A 17110-nucleotide genomic window follows, 5' to 3' on the forward strand; every position below is an offset into this window, starting at 1 on the left:
TTTTCCTCTCTTTTTCAAATGCTACAATTGTACTACCTATGCACTACCTTTTAAGGAATTTTTTTTCTCAGGTTTGTTCTATATGCTCTGTGTACCTGTTAATTCTTCTGTTTGGTTTTATAACTGCTGTTCTTTCAAATCTTTGAAGTATTTTAAATCATGCCTACTTACACTGCGTTTCGTACCTATACATTTAACGGAAATTGTCTTTCACCAATTTTAGTGATGTATAAAATATCCATCAAAACATGTTTTTTTGTGTGTGTGTGCGTGTGTGCGTGTGCGTGTGCGTGTGCGTGTGCGCGTGCGCGTGTGCGTGTGCGTGTGTGCGCGTGTGCGTGTGTGTGCGTGTGTGCGTGTGTGTGCGTGTGTGCGTGTGTGTGCGTGTGTGCGTGTGTGTGTGTGTGTGTGTGTGTGTGTGTGTGTGTGTGTGTGTGTGTGTGTGTGTGTGTGTGTGTGTGTGTGTGTGTGTGTGTGTGTGTGTGTGTGTGTGTGTGTGTGTGTGTGTGTGTGTGTGTGTGTGTGTGTGTGTGTGTGTGTGTGTGTGTGTGTGTGTGTGTGTGTGTGTGTGTGTGTGTGTGTGTGTGTGTGTGTGTGTGTGTGTGTGTGTGTGTGTGTGTGTGTGTGTGTGTGTGTGTGTGTGTGTGTGTGTGTGTGTGTGTGTGTGTGTGTGTGTGTGTGTGTGTGTGTGTGTGTGTGTGTGTGTGTGTGTGTGTGTGTGTGTGTGTGTGCTGATCTGCATATGTATATTGTATGAGCTGCTGTTGCCTATGTAAACAAGGGGGGTGGGAGCCTGTCAAGTTGCTGTTCAGCAGCTTTTTCTTCCATGTCCCCATGTTTTGTACAAACATGAAGATAAACCGTATTCGTATTCGTACACCAGGCGGGACACTCATACTTTGTGACCAGGCTTTCGCCCTGACATCACATCTAATCAAGCCATTTAGCCACAGGGCCCACCTGGATGATGAGATGAAGGAATTTAATTACCGGCTCTCAAAAGCGAGAATAGTGGTAGAAAATGCCTTTGGGAGGATGAAGGCTCGATTTCGATACTGCATGAAGGGAATGGAATGTGACCTGGACAATGCTCCTGATGTGATTTGCGCCTGCTGTGTGCTGAACAATATTTGTGAGGAGTTTAATGAGCCTGTCATGCCACAGTAGGTCTTCTCCGTCAGAATGACCAACGCGCTGTATGAGCAGCCAGAGGACGTCACGCACACTGCAACCACAAGCGGAGTTCAACGCGCTGTATGAGCAGCCAGAGGACGTCACGGACACTGCAACCACAAGCGGAGTTTCAGCTCGAGCCGCTGTTGTCCGGTACTACAAGGAACGGGCACAACAGTAATGTAAATGCATTGCGTGTTGTGCAATATGTTATGTAGTCTGTTGTGCAGTGTTGTGCTGTGTTCGTAAATTGTAAATTGTGGGGTGTAACATCCTGAAGCAACGCATGGGCTATTAAGGACACCATACTGGAGGGCTCTGGATTAATTTCGATCACATGGGCTTCTTTAATGTGCAGTGACATTGCACAGCTCACCTGTGCATTTTGCATTTTGCCTACTTAGAAACACAGCCGCTGCAGCCAACAGTACACCTGGGTCCTCTGACTCAGTAGCCGAGCCCCATGACCACCTAGTCACAGCGGCAGGTGTGGTATGTTTCCAGTGCACTTAACACTTTTAGTTTGTTTATTTCCATCACATGACTGCAGGTTATTGAACATGTGTGCTGTGTCTGGTGCCTTGTTTGCCATTTCTGTATTGTGCTTATTGTTTACAGTTTATTCCCACCACATGACTACAGGATATTGAACACATTTGCAGTGTCCGGTGCTGTGTTTTCCATTCTTTGTTCTGCTATATTTTGCACTGCATTTTTATTTTTTTTCACATTACTGTAAGTTATCGAACATAGCTGGTGAGCACCTGCAAAAATGCTTTGGAGAACTTTATTTGTAAAGCGTTAACACAGTGTTGTTGTTGCAGACAGGTATCTGCCATACTTAAACTGGTAAACTGAGCTCAAGCTTATTGTTCCGTTAAGAAAAAGTGACTGCTTTCGCCCACCTGCTCTTAATAAGCACGCTCAATGCCTTCATGTACAACGATGATGGTAGCGGCCACATAGATCTCAGACATGTGGTTTTACAGAATGCCACTTTGCGCGTGAACTCCACAAGAGAATGCAAACGCCGAGAGCGAGCCCCGGGAAGTTCGACATTGCTTCCTGTGTAATTGCACCATGAACATGGTCTCCGATATGCCCTGTTACCACTCAAAAAACACAGCCCAGCTGGTACTCATGTAAAAACTTTGCAACGTTAAACCCTGATGTTGCATACGTCTGTCTGGCAGATGAAACTGGCCTAGATGCCGTGTGGGTGAAAGCAGTTGTATCCCAGTAAGCTGCATCGAGGACCATTAACCACCAGCAATGCAAGTGTGTGTGCACATTGTTATGAGGCACTCCATCTGCACTGTGAAATCGCTTCCATGCTGGCATGCTCATGATCATAGCTTTCCTGTGGAGCCTGACCATCTTGTCAAAATTTAACCCATTTTTGTCGGTTGCGACCATACATGTGGAGTTTGGCTGGTAAACGAACCCTACATTTCTTGTTTTATTCGAACAACATGACCATTTGCATGCACCTGCTTCATGCTCAACCTGCTAGCACTACGCTGCTGATGAGAGTCAACATGGATCTCGGATACACCATAAAGGATTCCTGGGTCATCACAGATGTAATTTATTCAGTGTGATGCAAGCTTCAACATGACAAAACTGCATACCTGTAAACAAGTAACTGCTTTCTTACTGTGGTATCAGAGGACGACATTTGCTATGTCCGGAAAGTGCTTCCCGGCAAGGATGTGCATTTGTATTGGGCGTGGGGTGTGTGCCGGCAGCTACGGACACGTTGCCAAGAGTGCGTCTGTATAACTGTTTTTAGCAGTAGTAAGAGACGCTTCTGCACTATTTAAGGTGCATGCCAGACACATAGCTTTTTTCACATCATTATCTCACCCAGCTACGGTAGATGCTTGTGCAAAACAGGAGACACATGCCTTATCGAATAGGTTGTTATGCACCACTTCTGCCCGAGGCGCACTGATGCAGGGTTCCTCACATGAATACACTACGCTGTGTGTGTACATACGTGTTTATCTTTAAAAGTCTATGCCTTGACACCTTCCTTAATCTCTTTTACGCACTATCCAGGTGGCCTCGCATTTCCTTTCCTTACTCTAACCCTTTCAGACATGTGCAATCTTCCCGCGCATTGACTACCGGCATGTATCCCATATTCACTTACAATGCGAAACTCTGTCAGGAACAGCATTCCACAGATATGTGCATTTCTTCTCTTAGAGCATGCCTTGTGGCGCTGAAATAGAACCAATGTCAAGTATAGACTTTGAATTTCATGCCATTTCTTTTAGGGCAGGCAAAAAAACTATGAAAATGGTACAATGTTGCAAACATTTCAAGCAGCTATTTTTCAAGGTGTTGTAGACGTCTACAACTTTCACTTAAATTTTTTCTTGAAGCTAACATTTTAAAAGTTAGCTGGCTGTTAGTCTTCGCTAGTAAACTAACTGAGCAGAAAAAAAATACTGCAGACTAGTCTAGCCAACCCTCTAAAGCACTCCGTTGGCCTCGCTTGCCTAGGACGCTCCGCCTTCTAAAAACTTGGTTACATTTAGCTGGGATGCCCAGTGTTACTGCCGTCGGCACAAATTTGAAAGTGTATTGATTGCTTTAAAATACTGGTTGACATCCGTGGCTCACGAGAGGCCTGCACTTAATCAGAAAGGAAACAGTTCATTAGCATCATCCACAAGAATTGCAGTCTCTATAATGTATTACTGTGTACTTAATACATGCCGTATTATTGCACATTACAACACAAGGCTATTGTGCACCACATACAATGTTTCAGTTTCTTGCATATTGTATTTTTTAGCCTGAAAGGAACTTGAGAGCCTATAATGCCATAAAAATACATGAACAATCTAGATGTGACTCTGCTCCTATAGCAAGGGAGATCGAAAAAATCTATCTTAATGTTTTCTGAAATTTTTGTACAGTTTAATGCACGATGATGAATATATTTTATTGTGACAGTGTTTCCGCATCACATGCGGCTCACCACTAGGAAGCTGTCTGTAGTGTGCATGTCCAATGCAGAGATGGCAAGAAATCACTTTTGAAATGTTGTTAGGGTCCAGTTGCTTGCTAGTTTGCAGCCACCTCTTAAGGATGGTTTACGAGGGTTCAACATCCCAAAGCGAACCAGGCTACGAGGGACGCCGCAGTGAAGGACTCCGGAATTTTTTGTGTTACAACGTGGAGTTAACTGTTCATCCGAGATACACTTTTTTTCAGCTTACTCTCACTATATGCAATCTTCAGAGGAAACATTTCACTTCTTGATTTGTTTTACGCTCACGCAGTACGCCTATCTGTGGCCTCATTGCTCGTAATCCCGAAGCAACCCAGAAACCAGCAAATTACAGGGCCACGGCTTTGTTGTGGGGCTTTTGTAATATTGGACACATGTCATATTAAGGATGCTGATATTTGTTCCGAGTAACACTTCGAGCAGGCTCAGACATTCAGTGTAGTTAACTGTTTTCAATGTTCTTGGTTCTCTTATTTTTTCAAGGCTACACAACATAACATTCAGACCTGAAAATTAATATGCTCTGTAGTATGTTCTTTTCCACTCTTTCTATGCGACTGCAATTCTGATTTAAAGCTTTGTGTCCTCTCTCTCTTCGTACGAACATATGTGTCATTCCTGTACTTTCTTTTTGGTGTGGTGTTCTTGTAACATACAGTTTAGCCTGTATCAGTGTAGGACTTAATCCATACACACTGCTAAAATCGCACCACGGACGTAATGGCTGAAATAATTTATTTAGGGTGTTTCAAAGAATTTAGTCATGACATTGACCATCTTCTCGTGCAGCTTGTACTGCCGCTCTCGCAATACCACCTCTGTAGCATGAGAAGCCTCCAAGCTCTCTCTCAGCAGCCTCTGCTCTGTGAGCAGAGCTTGCTGGAATTCTGTCGCACATGTGGCACGCTTCCTCTTGCGCAATGGTTGCTGCTGCTGAGGAGACGGTTGTTGTGGCGGCAGAGTATTTTCATTCCCCTCCGAAGTGCTATTGTCGAGGTTCTGCGGCCTGCTGATTTCCGTTGAGGCTTCAAAGGCATCACTTGCAGGCGTGGCAGTGCGGCGGCTGGTACTATTGGTGCCATGCACCATTTGTCGAATGAGCTGCACATATAAAAAGTAGCTTTTTGAGTTATGCAGGTGATTATAGCTTGTACGAGGCAATTTATTTCACTGGATTTTAGAGGCATGGTTAACCACGAAATGTACTTTAGTTTATACAGAGAATATCCTGCACGTTTTGTAGGATATGACAGCCAATGCAAAATGGATTTTTATGCAGCAGGACAATATGAGATAACAAAATCATTGTTCCATCCTTTGCTAGATGTCTGTACAACGAAATACAAGCTACTTACATGTTCTACAGAACTCTGGTCACCACAGCTGGACTCCTGGGCCAGTGTAGGATCATTTACCGGTAAAGCCCCAAGAAAAGAATGAAGACGCTCAAAATGCAGCCAGCTGATGGCAAAGGAACCGGTCATCTTTCTAGTCTTGAGAAAGTGCCTGCACAAATTGAATTTTTTGTATGACACATACCGCACTACAGAAAACAGCTGCAAAAGGGGTGTTTGAAAACTGAGGCCGAAACGAGACCAGGCTTCCGTGCCTACAGCTGGGAAAAACCATTCTAAAACCACAACACAAAAGAGAGCACATAGCACATGTATTTGTGTTGTGGTTTTAGCACATTATAACTTGGCCTCTGTAGATGATCACCAACTAGCCTGACATTAGCTCTTGTTAAAAACTGGGAAAAAAGTTTCATAATGCAGACTCGCGAATAATGGTAGAATTCTGCGTTGCCTCGCTAGCTAATGAGCTTGCATTCGTTTGGTAGGATGGAGAATGTGTGCCCCCTCGAATTTTGTGCACTATGCATGAACAACAGTTTTTTCGTGAACCCGCATCCCATAAATGTTTGTTCCTGTATGTCTGTACACAGTAAATATGGTTATCTGGTGCACTTCAACTGGGCTCGACAAACTGTACCAACGTGGCTTTTTCGCTAGCTTTGCCGTGACACCCATTGACGCTGCATAAAAACAGTCGGAGGTTAGGGGTATTCTACACCTCGCCATGCAAACATGTGCGACAAAAACCTCTGTCCTGTCGCCACGTCTCTTTACTTCCACCTGTCTTTGTGCAAGTGCAGTTCATTTAATGCAAAATAAACCCACTCGCCGAGACGAAAGTGCTTATTTGTACACAGAACCGCTGAGGCCCAGCACTGAGAGCGAAAATCGTGGCCATAATCATACGGAGCTAGCATCGGTGATGAAACTGCTTTCACGCCTTATTTAGCGAAAATTAGGTGCCACATGATAAATAGGCTGCCAGATGTCTGGTGCGCTCGCGTATAAACGGCAGAAGCCTTTATGTACTACATGTGGAGTTGCGGAACACTGAAACATGCTTCGTATTTCTAGCCTCAATTGCACAATGAAGGATGCGGGCGTTGACCTATATCGCTTGATTATTAAACAGGGACATGGCACTTACCGGTATGTGCGTGTCAGGTTGCGCATTTTATGACGAAGCTCCACAGCCGACCGCTGAAAACCAGCCGCGCCCATTGCCTCCGCAATGCCATTGTAGACGCCACTGTTGCGTTCCTGGCGCCTTAAATCGTCCAGACGGTCCTCCCACAGGTCAATCAGCACGGAAGTCTCCTCTTCCGACCATAGCTTCCGAGGGCGCGAAGCACCAGCAGGGGATTCCATTGCGAACAGCAGCAAAAACACTCGGCGGCCAACGCATGTGCGAGCCGGGTTGGTGTTTGTATACCACTGGCAAAACGGGCATGCCGGGTATGCGGTGCCGAGAGTATGAACACCGCTTTGCAAACCAAAATTCGCAAATAAAAAAAACTGCTGTTTTAAAATTGTGCATTTTTTCTATGACAACTCTTCCAGTACTCTTTTCTTCAGCTCAAATATTTTCTGTCAGTTATCGTATAGTCTGGGAACGAGGCTCGCAGCGACGCCTGGATCGTGCTCCATGCAGTCGAGCAGGATCGCGGTAGATCGCGATGGAATTCGCCGTGTAGCAACGCCGGATCTGCATCGAGTTCGATATCGGACGACTGGAGTGCGATCGAAAGTGCCCGTGTGACAGCAGTATTAGTCGGAGGTCCTGGCTCTTGCATTGCATGTCGCTGTTGGCGTCGGGTCACTGCTTCGTTGCGTATGCGAGTCCCGGGTGGGGCGTGTGGTCGAAGCTTTTGTGGGTTGCGGCGTCGTTTTGAAGGCAGTTTGCGTCATGGTCGGGGTTGTCATTTTGTGCGGCGTCGGCGCAGCGAGCGTAGGTTCTTCATGCGGCGTCGCGGGCGCAACGTCTTCATGGGGCGTGGTCGGTGGAGGATCTTCAGCGTTTCGCTCGTGAGCAACCTCACTTCCAGATTTCTCCTACGGGGGCTGGGAGACCTTCCTCGTACCGAGGCTGCGTAGCTGCGGCGTGGCGACGCAAAGCGCGAGGTTGACGGCGATGGTGAGCGCGAAAAGCGGTTCGGCGTGTACTCCTCTCGACGCAGGTACTCGTCGATTTCCTGCAGACGTTGACCGAAGCGTGGTCTAGGGCCTGACGGCAAATGCTCGAAGACCGATACGTCGGTACGGTCAGGGATGAAGAATATGGCTGGCCTCACCGCAACGGAAGCACAACGGCCGGTTGTCGGAAGTCCTCCAGGCGTCACATTTCCGGGGACTTGAGCGTTGATCGTAGGCTGGGCTGGCGGGGGCAGGGAGGTGGCGTTGGGGAACAAGTTGTTCATATCGTTCAATGACCATTATTTACTTCAGCCAGACTATATATCTGCAAGAAGAGACCACAGTTTCAAAGGAAAAGAAATTAAAGGCAACATTGAGTTGCTAAAAATTTCATTTTTTTCGAAAACAGTAAATGAATGGAATAAGTTACCTCAGGAAATCGTTTCAACAAAATGTAATGAATGTTTTGCTGCATTGCTCTAATTTTATGCTTGTGTTTGTTTGTATCAAACTATGCTGTAATGTTTTTGTGTATTTTTTCTTCTTTCAGAATCAGAATCATGTTTATTTATACAAGAAGGAAATACAGCCTCGACAAATTATACAGAAGGAGGTCCCCGTAGTCAGCGGCTGTACTGGGACCTCCTATCCTGCCACTATGTCGTATGATTTTGTTGTAACTCTCTACCCCCACTGTAATGCCAAACAGGCACTGTGGGTGTTGTGATAAATAAATAAAGCTTGGCAGCACGTCCTTCAGGCGGGGAGCCTGGCATTCACGCGCTTACATTGCCGATAGCTGTGGATATAGCATTTAACGACAGTGGGAAATTTGGGCCAGAAGAACCGCTAGAGTATTCCGGCAAGCGTGCGAGAGTACCCCAAAGGCCATAATTTGTTTCGTCGTGACACGTAGAAGGGTTCTGGGGACGACAAGGAGGTAAGCTCGCGAACTGTAACCAGTGTTCCTCTTATACAGCGCGCCTCGTTTCAGGGAAAACGACGACAGGTGTCGAGAAAAACATTCAGGTGTGGTGGCTGGATGAGCGCATAAATAATCTATGAGGGGTCGCAACACTGGATCGACGCGATGCTGGGTTGACAAATCAGAAGAATGTATAGCCCCGACGAAACTGGTGTCGTCATCCGTGTCGCGAGGTGCGAGATCGACAGGTGCACGAGTGAGCGTGTCGGCGTCTTCATGCGAATGTCCGGACTATAGACGTTGATGACGTCAAATTCCTGCGGGCGCCGGCTCCATCGCGCCAGGCGTCCAGATGGGTAGCAAGGGTTGGCCAACCAACACAGGGTGTGGTGGTCAGTGCCCACTTAGGAAGGGTGGCCATAAAGATGGGGGCGAAATTTCGCAGCGCCCGAAATAATGGCGAGGCATTCTTTTTCGCTCGTGGAATAGTGCATCTCTGCGCGCGACACAATGCGGCTTGCATAAGCGATGACTCGCTCGACGCTATCCTGGCGTTGCACGAGAACCGCGCCGAGGCCGATGTTGCTGGCGTCAGTGCGTATTTCAGTGTTACCCCACTCATCAAAATAGGCAACAACGGGCGGCGTTCGAAGACGCAGGTGGAGCTCGGCGAAGGCCACGTCTTGCTCGTGGGTCCAAACAAAAGGTGTGGCATCGCGGGTGTAGCGAGTCAGCGGTTCGGCGATACCAGCGAAATTTTTTTATAAAACGCCGATAGTAGCTACAAAGTCCGAGTAAGCGGCGAACAGCTTTCTGGTCACTAGGGGTTGGAAATACTGCAACCTGTGTGAGCTTACCGATGTCAGGCTCCACGCCGGCGGCACCGACATGGCCGAGAAATTTAAGCTCTTGGTCGATAAATTGGAAATTGTGGTGGTTCAGTGTCAGGTTGGTTGAACGAAGGGTTTCGAGGACCGTCCGCAGGCGCTCAAGATGTTGACTAAATGAGTCGCCGAAAGCTACCACGTCGTCGAGATAGACTAGGCAACACTGCCATTTTAGACCGGCGGGAACGGAGCCCATCATCCGCTGAAATATGGCAGTCGCAGAACAAAGATCCAAAGGTAGAACTTTACATTCATAAATCCCGTCGGAAGTGACAAAGGCCGTCTTCTCATGGTCCCGTTCATACACCTCAATTAGCTGGTAGCCACTTTTTAAGCCGATGAACGAAACAATTGGCTGAAGGCTTAGCTTGGTTAAGCCTGGAAGATTGCGAAAGAAATACCCTTGGCTGCACCTTGGTTTGGCTGATGGTGTGGACATGGTTGCCCTTTGTTAAACTTATGGCTATACATTGTTTTGATTGGTTTCTGCTATTGATATCCTTGGTACACTTATGGCTTATCTATGTTATGCATGGCTATACATGGATTCACACTGGACGCAACATGGTATTACTGTGATGTTGCTTTATTTAATCCTATGAATACGCTTTTGTGATTCGTGAAGTAATGGCTTTTGGTCTGTACATTGGTGATGACATAGTCGTCGGAATGCCCATACATGACTAGATCTAAACTGCTACTCCATTAGGTGGTGCTCTTTGGCTGCAGGGGGCATAACTGAAGACAGTACTTCTCGTCAAGTGCTTGAATGAATCGATGGTCTCTTGTAGGATCCTTATTGTAGTCTCCCGTGCAGATAACCATCCGTTTATCACTTCGCTTCAGCAGCCCGTTGGACAGTATGGCAAGAGCGGCGTCATCTCCTGTTTGGGGAAGCATCCATGATAGTATCTTCGGCATTAAGAGCGTCCATGAAACTTGTCTCCGAACTTCTGGTTGTCTCCATAGTTTCGCTGCCATGAACGCCACTCATTAAACTTGGCCCTGAACTTGTAGATGCACCCGCATCAAGCGATGTTGATCGGCGTGCTCACCACGCTGCTGCATACGCACGTTGTTTAGCTTGCCGTTCTTCTGTTTCTTCAGCACGGCGCCGTCGCTTGGCCGCAGCTGATCGTTCCAGCCTCGCCTTGTACACATCATCCGACATAGCGCAAGGCAGCGCGCCGACCACTGCGACGAGCCCAGCTGTAGCCCCATTTATCCTCCTAGCGTGACGTCACACCAGCGAGCGCCCTCTCTCGGTAGCGCCGCAGCAGCGGCGCGCAAGGCTGCGCCTCCACCATCGATGCCGCGTGCTGGGGCCCCGTCTCTCGGTCTGGCGTGACGTCACACCAGCGAGCGCCCTCTCTAGGTAGCGCCGCAGCAGCGGCGCGCAAGGCTTCGCCTCCACGATCGATGCCGCGAGCTGGGGCCCCGTCTCGGTCTGGCGTGACATCACACCAGCGAGCACCCTCTCTAGGTAGCGCCGCAGCAGCGGCGCGCAAGGCTTCGCCTCCACCATCGATGCCGCGAGGTGGGGCCCCGTCTCTTGGTCTGGCGTGACGTCACACAGTCACGTGACGCACAGCTGTGTAAGGAGGCTCCACGACCACCGATGGGCCGAAAGTGCGAGCAGTATTGCTTTCGCAATAAAATACCGACGCGCTGAAGGCGGTTGAGAGAGTCGTCAATACGTGGCAATGAGTAAACGACCTTCTTCGTGACCGCGTTCAACTTTGGTAATCGACGCAAGAATGAAGCGTGCCGTCTTCATTTTTTAGCGAGGATGAGCGGCAAGGGCCATGGGTTTTTGGAAAGCAGGATAACACCATCTTCAAGAATATCATTAACTTGCGACTTAATGACTTCGCGCTCTGCAGACGATACGCGATAGGTGTGTTCACGGGTTGGGTGGACGTTATCGAACGTCACGATGTGGTGCTTGCTTTCACAGTTTGAGGCAGTTTCGACGAGGAGGCAAACGACTCTCTGAAGTCGACCAACAGTGCCCGCAGCTGTTCTCGTTCGTTGGCTGACACCGCGGAGTTGACAGCGAGATTCTCCAGGGACATGAGACGCTGCACTGGTTCTGAGGAGAAGCATTCGGAAACATGGAGATACGTTTAGCAAATGGTACGGAAGTTCCGCTAGAAAGATGCCGATGCTCGTGCTTAAAACTTGTGGGGTTGCAATAGGGAGATAAATTCATTTTTCCCATTTAATCGCGGCTGATACAGTACAAAACCGCCGGACCCCACCTCGAGAATGCGTGCGCTACAGAGCGCTCGCCGACCACGGCGAGTCTTGCTCTGGGGGAAGACAGGAAATACACACTGGCAGACATAAACAGGCATTTACTGCTACAGCAACAATAACGCCAGCTAGAAACAAAACACGCTAAGGAATCGAGGCCATCCGTCCCACTAGCAAGGTTGCGCGCGAATGTTCGACCTCGCAAAGGGCAGGTGAGACTCCGAAGCCGGACGGGACGAGACGCGAGGAACGTTCTCCTAACGAGGCTTCAACCCGCTGGCGGAGAGCCGAGTGCCGCGGAGACACGACTGCACGCCACGAGCGTCCCAGCCCAAGATTATGATTTTTTCCCGCGCGCAGCAATCACGCCAACTGTGGATGGATGGATGGTTGGATAGAAGCTAGGAGCATCCCCTTTGAAGCTGACTGGTGGCAGTTGCCATCATGCTTGACATTTTTTTCTTTATTTGTGTTTAAATCTGTTGAAAATTGTTATTACGATTCTTCATTTTCTTGAAATATGTTTTCCTACACCTTTGATCCTATGTCACCTCTCTTCTTTTGAGCCACTAATATTACAATCGCTTTAATCTAACTTTGACCATTTTTGTCTCTAAACCCTCGGGCCTAAGAAAGAGTGACTGTGCCTGCATCGACATCCGGATGGATGCCATCACATTTGAGTACGTGGTGTTCAATTGTTTCTACAGATTTACCACACACAGCACATGCGTCATCATCTTCGTTAAATTTCTTTTTGCAGTTGCGCGTTCTAAGAGAAAGTGCACAACAGCTGTATCTTACAGGTACTCACCTACGGGGCAGAAACTTGGAGGCTAACAAAAATGGCTCACCTTCAGTTAAGAGCAACGCAGCGAGCCACGGAAAACAAATGATAGGTGTAACGCTAAGAGACCGTAAGCGGACAGAGTGGGTGAGGGTACAAAAGCGGGTTAACGACATCCTGGTCCAAATAAAGAGGAAGAAATGGGTTTGGGCAGCGCATGTAATCCGAAGGCAACATAACCGCTGGTCCTCAAGGGTAACGAAGCGGATTCCAAGAGAAGGCAAGCATAGCAGGGGACGGCAGAAAGTTAGGTGGGCGGAGGAGATTAAGAAGTTCTTAGGCATAGGGTGGCGCAGCTGGCAAATGACAGGGTTAATTGGAGAGACATCAAAGAGGCCTTTGGCCTGCAGTGGATGTAGTCAGGCTGATGATGACGATGATGATGTTCTAAGACATCTGACCTAGCTTCAGAGAGTAGGGCACTGCCTTTTTGAGTTATCAAAAAACGCTTGTAATTGAATCAGCCTACATAGCAACAACAAATTTCAGTTGCTAAGTAGACAAAAACGTTAATTTTTCTGTTAAAAGCATGAAGGAAAAACAATAAAAGCGACCAATTCAGAAAGAAACCTGAAAACTTCAACTCTAGATTACGGCTTCATTTCAATGTTCTATTCACGCCAAAATGAACTATGGGGAGTCGAGCAACACAAGCCGCCTTTCTCGCCTCAGCGGAATTGTCTGCTCCAGTTGCCAAAAGACGCTGGCTTGCCGCCTTACTCCATGGATAGTCGCTGGCCAAGGCAGTAGACCTCTCATTAGGTACTGGTCCGGGCTAGTTGTAGTAAGTGGTTTTATTAAAATAATGAAAAGGAAGGAAAAGATTTCTGCTACCCCGGCATCTGCCATCGATACGGAAGCACCTGAGCTGTAGCAGCGGAAATAAAGGATAGCAGACAGAATGGAAAAATTAAATGAAAGAGGTGATGGGACAGGAGGAGAGGATTTGACTCATGTTGAACAGAAAGACGCACGGCAGGCAAGTTCTCATCCCCGCTGCTGTCATCAAGAAAGAGAAAAAAAGTAAGCTCCAGGACATGCCTGCCCAGAAGCACGCTTGACGAATTTTACTTATCTCGTTACTATATGTGATGGCAACCAAGGTAGTTTATTTTCCCCAGTAGGGATTAACTGAAAAGCGATACCAAAAATAAAGCGCCTCTTCTTGACGACAGTGTAATTCGTTACGCATGCTCTCTTGCTCACTGACGCGCTTAAAGGGAAGCTGAAGCACTTTTCGAAAAAAAATGGGATCTCTACGTCATTTTATAGTTTTTAGCCCACTGAAACAAAATACCTCGTTCAAAAAGAGCGGAAATAAACGCAAAATGCTGTTTTTTAGAAGAAAACGCGCCCCATCGCCTCAGGGCGCCGAGCGAACGCCGCTCTTGCCCGCGATTGGTCGGGACCGTCGTGACGTCATCCACGGGGATCTCCGGCCGGCACCGACGGCGTTGCTGCGTAGCGCGTTGCTTCAGCAGGCTTTTAAGGACTACGTTCTGGAAATTATGGATAATTCAAGCAGTGCCTAACAGTTTGGACTTTCACCATGCATGTTCGAGCCATCAGCAGCTTCAGAAAACGGCGGTACCAACGACGCCGCGGAGTGCGCCGGCAGCGAATGTCAAGTCGCGTCATGCTCACGTGTTGGAAATCTCGACTTGATGAATGGGTGGATGACAGCTTTTATTTCCACCGGAAATGAAGACCTCTTACTACTCACCGCCCCCGGCACGCAGGCCTGCAGGGCGGGGGCCGGATCCTCCGTGACTAAAGGCTAACGAAGAGACTATCTCTTCGCGGCATCAGCCGCCAGACAAATTGGCTTGTTTCTGCCGAGCGGGTTCTTTGCTGAGCAGCAGGGCTTCCCAGCTTTCTCTGCTATCATTATCTTCGTCGACTCCGGGGTAGTCAGCGCATTCCCATATTCTTTGCTTCCGGGTAACCATGGAACCGCCGGACTGTCGGAGTCTGGACGAGCGCGCGCAAAACTATTCCGAAATCGTTGAGAACTACAGACTAAACAGAAAAGTGGCGCCACCGCCTGATACGAAGCTAATAGAGAAGCGACCGCATGGCGGCGCCTGCAAGCCGGAAATTTCGTTAACCCAGTATGGGCCTCTCACGTCCTACCAGGGTAACACGAAAACCAAATCTCGACTGATACGTATGTTTTGCGTAGGTGCATGCGTGTGCATATGTTTTGTGTAGGTGCAAGTGGCAGTAAAAAAAAATTAAATTGCGCCGAAACGTTTTCGTGTACCTCTGCTGCATAAAAGCCTGGCCACCAAATTCTTGTAACGCCTGTAAACATGATCTAAATCAGATCATCGGCACGCTTACACGAGTCGCGCGAGGTAAACCATTTGTTTGTTCATTTATTTATGGTTACTTGCCTAATTACCCCCCAAGGCCTTTTAGAACTACAAAATAATGCAAAACTGCATGAGTTGGAGTGGGTGCACTGCTGTCCTACAGCGCGAAGAGACGAGGCGACGGGGAGGAAGCTCCCGTGTGTGCTTTCCTTCGGTCGCATGTTCGGGCTACTCTTCAACCATGAAACTTCTGCACTAAGGCCCGTGCGTTGTTTTTTTTTTCATGCTGAACACACTTTTGAAAATAATTATGGCTGCGTTTCGGAGCTCGCAGTGCTGCTCATCAAAACTAGTGGGCTGCGAGGTATAGTTGCTGCTGTTGCGTATCGAGATAACCGGCAGAATTGCTTGTGGCAGATATATGCGTACCGCTGCTCGACCACTTTGCCGTTCTGACTCAAGGACAAATTTGTATGAATTCAGGCCCCATTGTCGATCGTCAGCCATGACCAAGCGCTCATGAATGCAAATGTTTGCTTCGCTCAAGTATACTAGGCCTATATAATAAATAATCGCGCTGATGAAAGATTAAGAGAATTGCTTGTGCTGCCACGAGGTTCAAGCAATCAGGAAAAAGCAAAAAGGCACACAGTGCGTAACGAGCTCAAAAAGTTCAAGACTGTGTTCCTCAGTAAAGCATTGCTGGAAGTGGCCTGAGCTCAGCATGGATGTGAACCAGCTGGAAAAGGCAAAGAGTTTACAAACAGGTAAGAAAGTAATATAACGAAAAGAGAAATATTTCTGCACATATTTTGTGCAGGCAGTTTCGGCATGTTGCGTACGACCAGATTGTCTGGTTAACGTGGAAGAGGCTGACGGAGAACTACCGACGGGTTCTGCCAAGCTGTGGGCTGAGCGCTGTTTGAAAGTACCATGCCAAAACTGGTTTGTATACAGGCTTCAAGCATTACAGGGAACGCCCGAACGAGAGAAAGCAAACGGCACTGGCAGAAGATTACGTTGATCTGTGGTTCGCCAAAGCGCGGGCCGCAACGAAGCAAGCGCAGCCGGCCGGCCGACTCTCCGTGAATGGCGTCACTTCCGCCAGTTCTCCCTCTCTGCCGTCCCCCCACCCGGCGCTTCCGGAAGGGACGAGGGCGTGTCGACGGCGGGTTTTTAAGAAGCGATTGCGGCTCTGTTTGCGGATAGAATCGGGAAAAAAATTACACACATGATTTTCAAGGCCCTTTCTTCCCAACCACGGCGTTTCATGCGATTTGAAAACCGTTTCAGCTTCCCTTTAAGGTAGGTACGGCGCCGGGATATTCGGGGTGAACTGGCGCCAAGAAGTAGATGGGGCGAGAGGTGGGGAGGGGGGGGGGGGGGGGGTGCGTCCCGAAAAAGTGAGTTCCGAAAAAGTGGGGTAGAAGGTGCATTTTGTTCCGAGGCGTCTCTAATCGGGAGGATAAAGGCGGCGGGGAATGCTGGAGACATGCTAAGCCAAGGCGGTAGTGAAACATTTTGCGCGTCATGTCGCACCCCTTTGGCGCCACGTTATTTACTATCGGGAGACGTCTATATAAGAGTGAGCGGATGGGGTCTTGATCTGTTCGTGGCACTACCGATCCGGCTGCTTGAAGTGAGCTCGTGTGTGATGAAGCAGTAGCATATCAACCTATGACGGGCTGTTGTGTTCCCGGGTGTTCTGCCAGCACTAGAAAAGGACAGCGGCTATCTCGCTTTCCTCAAGACAGTGCGCGCAGAAAAAAGTGAGAAACGCAGGTCAAACGAGACTGCTGGAAGCCAACAGACAACTCCAAAGTATGCGAGCTAAGGCATGCGAAACGCTTCCGTTTCTGAACAATATTTGCTGGGGCGGAAGCATATTGCACAACTGAAAAGTTGCACCTTCATAATTACTGAAATTAGCAGTTGTCAAAGGCGACTTCTCGGTCTTCATTTATTGGCGAACGAAGCAAAAGAACAGGGCATATATATATATATATATATATATATATATATATATATATATATATATATATATATATATATATATATATATATATATATATATATATATATATATATATATATATATATATATATATATATATATATATGCCCTGTTTGGTTCCAGCTTTTTTTTTTTTGGAAAGAAGGAACTGGTTACCTGTAATCAACTACAGAAACAGTA

The sequence above is a fragment of the Amblyomma americanum genome, chromosome 5 (assembly GCF_052857255.1).
Source record: "Amblyomma americanum isolate KBUSLIRL-KWMA chromosome 5, ASM5285725v1, whole genome shotgun sequence".
NCBI lineage: Eukaryota > Metazoa > Arthropoda > Arachnida > Ixodida > Ixodidae > Amblyomma > Amblyomma americanum.